This window comes from Meleagris gallopavo, chromosome 5, assembly GCF_000146605.3.
Source record: "Meleagris gallopavo isolate NT-WF06-2002-E0010 breed Aviagen turkey brand Nicholas breeding stock chromosome 5, Turkey_5.1, whole genome shotgun sequence".
Lineage (NCBI taxonomy): Eukaryota > Metazoa > Chordata > Aves > Galliformes > Phasianidae > Meleagris > Meleagris gallopavo.
The window spans coordinates 39,948,647-39,955,961 of NC_015015.2; positions in this window are offsets into that span (position 1 = coordinate 39,948,647).

A 7,315-nucleotide genomic window follows, 5' to 3' on the forward strand; every position below is an offset into this window, starting at 1 on the left:
CGGGACGCTGCCCACCGCGAGGTGGCAGCTAATAACGGCCCGGAGCGAGCCGAAGGCCAGGGCGGGACACGGGAATTCACGTCGCCTCCGCTCGGTCTATAGGAGTGGTTTACTCCTCGGTGTCAGCCCCTCACTGTGCAGTTCCAGGTACGCAGGAGCCCTGCCCGGCCCAGCAGGCGCTGGTGCCTCTGGTCCCAAGCCTTGAACTGGCCCTGCTACGAGAGCCAGGGCCCAGGGTGCTCAGTCGCTCCTTGCCTACGCTGGTGACAAAAAGCATAGAGAGTGCAGGAAGAGGCAGGCAGCAGAAGTCAAATCACCTATACCTTGCTTGCATCCAGGTCGTGCTGTGACCCATGGGCCCTCAATCACTTGCAGAATTGCTTCTTTAGCAGTTCCTCACAATCTGTGGCAGTGAGAACTCCTGGCTTGCTATCAGAACTCTGCCATTTGGCTTGGCTTCCATTTTTGCCCTCTTTATTGCCTTTTCTTCCTTTTCCATTCCCTTTGCTTATCCCCTTTCTCTATGGCAACTTGCAAGACATATGTAATACAGGAAAGTGTTCTCAGCCACGAGGGTCTTTACATCAGCTAACTTTCCCGCTGCCACCTTTACCCAATCTTTAGGATAACTTCTGAACACAGCTTAGAGCTCTAACAGTAACCCACCTGTGTAAGACATGCTCAAGCACAAATTGAAAGCAACACTGAATTCCAGCCCTGCGCTCAAGGAATCATGTTACATCCATCTCCTCAGCAAAAAACAAAAACAAAAAACTTGCACTACAGACCATATTTGGCATGTTACCTTCAGTCTGAAGTCCCACCTACTAGCTAGCCCAAGCAACGTGTTTAGTAACTCCTGTCTGGTAGCCTATGACCAAAATTAATTTGTTAGCGGATACAGATGACCTTCATATTCCATCCTTCTAGATGCTTTAGTCCTGTGGTAGTAAGTACCTCCTTTCCCTTCTGAAGGGCAGACCTTGTATAGGCATGTGACTGATGAACCAACTCCGCTGTTTATGGCACATACTGCTGGAGCTCCAACAGAAATTACATGGGACAAATTTTTACCATCCTCTGCTGTCAATTCTACTTCTTTTTTTTTTCTTGGAATTTTCCACTCCCACAGCATAACCAACAGGAGTGATGAGAGTCTGCCACCTCAGCAGCTGTAACTCATGATCTAACCTAAGCTGTACTGAATAAGCAGCAGGAATTGAGGTGCTAGTGTTATTTCACCCTGATGTCTCCAATAAAAAGGCAGTAATCTCTCACAGAGGATTTGTGAAGTGAATCTGTAAATTGTTCAACACTCTTGGCCTTCCATTTTCTACACTTTAAGTAATTGCACAAATGATCATGTAAAACTTGAAAAAGAGGTATCAGTGAGGGCATTCACAGCCAGAGTTTACAAATAGTTTTAGCCACTGAAGTGACTGGCACTCCACCACGAATTAATCGGATTGCACTTGATACCCTTCCTCTTTTCAACATTAAGCACTGGATAGCTACAATTCCTTTCTCTAGATAGATCAGAAACCCCACTGTTTTCCAGAGTGACTCACCGTAATTCAAAAACCAACATGGACACTACAGCAGTAGTAGCTCAGTAGGGTATCACATTCCTTTCAGATCCCCCAGAAGGTCAGATCGGTGGGCAGATCCAGTCATGGTTTCAACAGATACCAGAATCAAGTTACTGTGTGGCACTGTAACCCACAAGCTCCTTTAACGAGCATTGCCATGAATCAAATCAAGACCCTCATGAGAATTCCCCCTATTGAGTCAAGTCAGTGGTCCGCCTAATCAACAGCAATTCAGCTGAGGGAAAACAAGTGAATTAGGCACTTTCTGAAATCTGTTCACTCCATGCTACCCCAGCACCTCAGCTGCCCTACTGTATTGCTGTTAATGCATTCACTTCAGCATTGTCAGGATTAACATGCATGCTTATATATACCTCAGTAGCAACACTGATGACTTAGCATCATTAGCATAAATTACATGCAGTATTACTACTATAGCTAACTATTCTTTGTTTGCTAGTCATGGATCACGTTAAGCCTGCTCGTTATCCTGTCTTCTTTCTCTCTAAGTTTTCTTACCATTGCCAACGCAGGATAGCTTCACCAGGTATGGCCAGTTATACATTTTGGCCATTGCACTAAGGTTGAATTGTGCCGTGATGTATTATTACACTTCATGCCCAAAGCAAGGGTGTTGATATTTGGGTACACCCCTTCCTTTGCAAGCAAATAGTTCCAAAGAGTAGATAATACGAAGGAAAAACTTCTGTCCAAAAATCAAAAGCTGATCCTTTTCTGAGGAATAAACAAAGTTCAGACTCAATCCTAGGTGTAATCACCTCTCTTTCCACTGAAATCCACAAACCATCTTTTATAGCTGATACCAACCACGTAGGAATACCTGTTGATACAAAAAGCATCCCTCATTTCTTCTCAGCAGTGAAAGAAGGTGACCTACTGTTGTGACATTAGCTTGCCAAGACAGCACAAAGGGAACAAACTACGGCTATGTTCTTAATGCATCTCCTTTGTCAGAGGACCTAAGTCTTTTAAAAGAGATTTTTTCCTTTAAGTTGATAGAAGGAATCTGGAGATGAGGGAAGAGAATGAAAATAAAACAGTTTTCTTCATTTATATGCATTGTATTGATTACAAATCTACTCTAAATTTATTTGCAAGCTGTAATGTATTGTTCTTCTTAGATATCTCCCATATTTTGCAAAAGCAGAACTGATGTGCAAGTATTTGCTAATCTGAGGAGCTAGGGTGGGACACACTTAAGTCTAAAGACCTGAAGTTGCTAAGTACCTGTGATTTCCACTGAAAGCCACAAGGTTGCAAATAGAAACCACAAAATTTTGATTCTAAATCAAAATAGATTACATTTAAGTTATCATCTTCATTTATTTCTTGTCTTTGTTGTTGTTCTGAAAATAATAATAAAAAAGAACGAAAGCTACCATTCTGTCTCCCAAGAGCAGGCAGTGAATGAACCTAATCTCATTCTCTTGGAGGAACCAATATTCAATCATCAGAGTGCCCTCATTTTTTTCTGCGAAAACATTACTGATCACGTAGTGAAGAATAGCAACACCTCATGTTAGATAGTCTAAGAGTGTTTTTACAACTTCTTAGCTCTCAAAACTACATCTTTCAGAAAAGCTCATTAAGTGCAGCTGTGTCAGCTCATTCCTCTCTGTCCTGGGCAGAGAGAGTGTTAAGCAAGGAAACAAGAATTCATTTCAACCATAGTAAAGGAGCACAAACCTGTGATGTAAATGTCATGAGCTGAGATTTACTAGCAGCATGCATTTTGGTTTTTCCATATTTAGGTCTTGTCCATTGTACTAATCTACTACTGTAGCTTTCCTGGCAGTCTCCCACAACACGTATAAAGGCATCTTACAATTTAGAGCTACTGTATTACATTGTTTCCTTAAAAGCAAGGTAAGTCAATGAATGCTTCTCAAAAGTTTCTGAGGGTGTCATCAGTCAAGGAAGTAAACTTTTTATCCCAGACTCTGAAAGAACAGTTTCACAGTAGAATGAGCTACACATATGGTTTTAAATTGCAGTAGCACATCCTAAAATGATAAAACAGAACAAATCCAGTCTAGAAAAGGAGTTGAAGAAAAAGCTGCTTGAAGTTATGGTTGTACAATGTGAGTTTAGAACGTATGTCCTTGTCATGGTTTTATGATTTTTGGTTCAGGTATTCCACATCTTAACATCATGCTGTGCACTGCAATTTAAAGAGTTAATGCTCCAGTTCCATGGATTGTTGATACTTCTGGGTCCTGGGTTCTCAGAAGAGATGAATTACACCTCCCAAATAACTTTACTGTTCCATTTAGAGGCCAAGATAAAACGGTATACAAGTCATGAGATTTGCTCCTTCTTTTGCTGCTTGTCTCTGCAATGTGTACTCCTAGCCATCTCACCTTCAGCATGAGAGTAAGGCTTTTGGTTTGGGACATTCTCTCTCTCTCTCTTTTTTAATTAGCTTCAATTCCAATTATATTTTACTATATTTTGTTATCTTGCATTCCACTATCATATTTAGTAACTTACCATTTTCCCTTAGCTCACTGATGCCATTTTGTTTTTAGGCCCATCTCCTCACCTTTTCCCTAACCCTCTTCCCCCTCTCCCAGGGCACGGGTCCATGGGTCCCTCTGCCCCAATTAGTTATGAAACTGGGCTGAACTGGCCCAGAAAAGTGTTGACAGTTCTCTACACTGAACTCACTCTCATTACTTCCACACACTATACCAAAAAGAATGCAACTTTAAATAAAAAGCGAGATTTTTTTATTGATGTGTTCCTACAGTGCTGAAAGAATTGTAGGTGGTCCAAACCACAATTCAACATTTTGGACACAGGCAGAAAATAGCAGTATACACAATATTGAAGCTGTTTTAGATACAACTAGCCCTCAAGACTTAGAAGCTACTTATTACATAAACTTCATTATGTGCCAGCATTTCTTCCATCAGAGTTGAGGTGTTGCATAAAAATCCTTTAAATAGAATTTAATAAGAATATACTGAATGAAATTTTCCTTCTAACAGCCTGCTCTACAGAGTCTAATAGTTGGAAACAAAAGTCTATAAGCTCACATCCCGTTTGCCTCCAGCTCTAGATTTACCCCCCAAAAAATTTTAAGTAAGGCAGAAATTGAATTTAATAGGTTCTCTGAGTCTTATTCAGAGATATTTCAGTTTTTGTGATGGATTTGCTCTTGTATCTAGAATTTGAAGCCTGACAGTGCACTCCACCAAAGCACACCAACACCAAACTGAACACCAATTGTCCTCATCAAAACCCACAGAGAGCCAAAACTTGCTCTAGAATAACATGGTTTATTCTACTAACGTCTTAGAAGGTTGGAGTACACAACATGATGTGCTAGACCAGGCAAGGGCTGGCAAGGATCTTACTGCACATTAAGTCTTTCTATCATGATTAGGCTGTTAGAGCCTCAGGCTTTTCTTGTTTTTACAAAGTGCTTACTCAAAGTAGGAAGCATGGAGAATTTAGCTTTAATACACTTTGAGACTATTTATCATTTGAGTATGTACATTTGTTTGAAAACAACTAATAAGCATCTTGCTCATTAGAGCATGACATAACAGGATGATAAAACTATGCACTTAGTTACACATGCAATGCCACATAGCTACCTAGCTACTTTAAAAAGCTATCTTTCTCCTTCATACAACATATACAACTTTCACCTTTGCTGAGGCCCTTGCTGGAAGATGACCACCTATTGTTGTCTCTTTGTTACACTTACTCCTGTCCCTGTGTACCCACAGAAGCGGTCTCAGGCCTTTAGAAGGTAAGGGTCGATATCATAAAATCCAGGGGCCAACCCAAAGTCATTCTTGTAAAGCTACTACTACTAACAGTTAAACCTCAACATCACAATTCCTATCACAATTTTAGTACAAATTTCACATCAAACTTCGCAAAACTCTTCATTTTCTAGGAATTCTCTTACCTCCTCAGCTTTAGACTCTCACTTTCCTTAGCCTCCCTCAGCTTAACCCTCAAAAAAAAAAAAACAATGTCTCACCCCATGGTCTTTATAGCAGCTGTTTCTAGTGGCTCAATCAGTTACAGCTGGAGGAGGCAACAGGCTTTTTCTAGGGTGTTGCCACAGGATACATTTATTTACACCTCAGGGGAAGTTTCTGCTGGTATACTTATAGATCAGAAATACATGCTTTCTTTTATGCCTCTGATTGACAAAATTATACTAAGTTTGAAAAGACAAAATAATTGAGATATTGATGCTGTTTTTCCCCCAGCCCCAGTGCATTCAGTGATAATGTGGATTTTTGCATCCATACTTCCTTTCCGTACCCTGTGCTTATTTCATACCCGTGCCACTGTTCTCTGCTTTTGCAGCTGTGCCAGTTCCTTGCTGTGCCATTTATTTTTGTTCTCTGCAGGCTAATTTTTAACCCGGATCAGTTTCCTGATCTAGTTCATAGGGCAACCCCACAAAAGACGTTAGTACAACAGCAGGAGCTGACAGGAGTAGAAATAAGTGATCAGTGGAGGAAATGTTTCAAAATAGCATTGTTTGCCAAACGCTTTGTCAGAAAAGCCTCCAGGATTCCTTAATGTTGAAAAAGAATCAGTCTTTGCTGAAGTGCACACTCCATTTGCTGTAAGCAAGTAATAATGCTTGTAATAGGAAGGTTACCGGTTTTATAGTAGAGATTGCTTCCTTGTTTTGCATGTGTGTTCAGGTTCAGCCTACTGTTTAGATTTCTACAGAATAAATGATTCATAATGAGAATATAGAGCATTAAGTTATTTAAAGAGCTAAAAAAGCCCCTAAAATTCTGAAGGCTGAAGTACTTCTGCAGAGGTGTGAGCTAAAGGAGCCCATTCGAGTTACATATTATGTCAGTGCTACCTTGCCTAAGCACTTTTTAAGGAGTAAGATTAATCACTTGGACTGCAACTGTTGTGAATCACAGCTACTCAACTGTGATGAGGTTCCAACAACAGCCAAAGTAGTGCTGGCTCTGAGCCAGGAAGCCTAGCAACAAAGAACTCAGGTAGCAGAAAATCTGTGTTTCAAATACCAATTAGATTCTTCCTGCGTACAACATCCTACGTTACTGATTCTAAAGTAAAGCATTACCCAGCGTACTGATAAATATTTTCACTAATTACTGCCATGTATTCTGGCTCCAATGTGTGGAGGTCCACAGCAAAATTGAATTCACTTCAGCAAAGTTATTCCTGATTTGTGCAGGCACTGGAGGATGAAAGATTAATAGTGAAAATTTTGCACAGTGATCTACAGAGTGACTTCAGGAGCCTTGCTTACCTCTTACTCCACGTGATGTCTTATGATAAAATAATTGCCATGAAGTATGCCAGAATACAAACAGACAGCATGTAACTGTGACAGGGTGCTGGACTGTGTATATCATAACCCATTAATCTGGGAGTGCATATGTACAGTGTGGGCTAGTCATTGCTTGCAGGTGAGAGGCTGCACGTGGGATTAGTTTGTCCCATGCTAACACATTTTTTGCGTCAATAAACTAAAAATTAATTCTGCAAGGCAGGTTTGCTCTTCTTTGGATACTCACTGCCTCCCAGGTAGGAAGTCAGTTCTTCTGTACCTAGATGAGTGGCCTAGCAAGTCCCCTGAATTGCTGAGGATCATTCAGAGCTGCTTTAGGGGCAAGCAGGCTGCGCGTTTCCTGGAAAAATAGGGGTGTATCCTACACTTCACAGATTATTTGGAGGTGATCCTA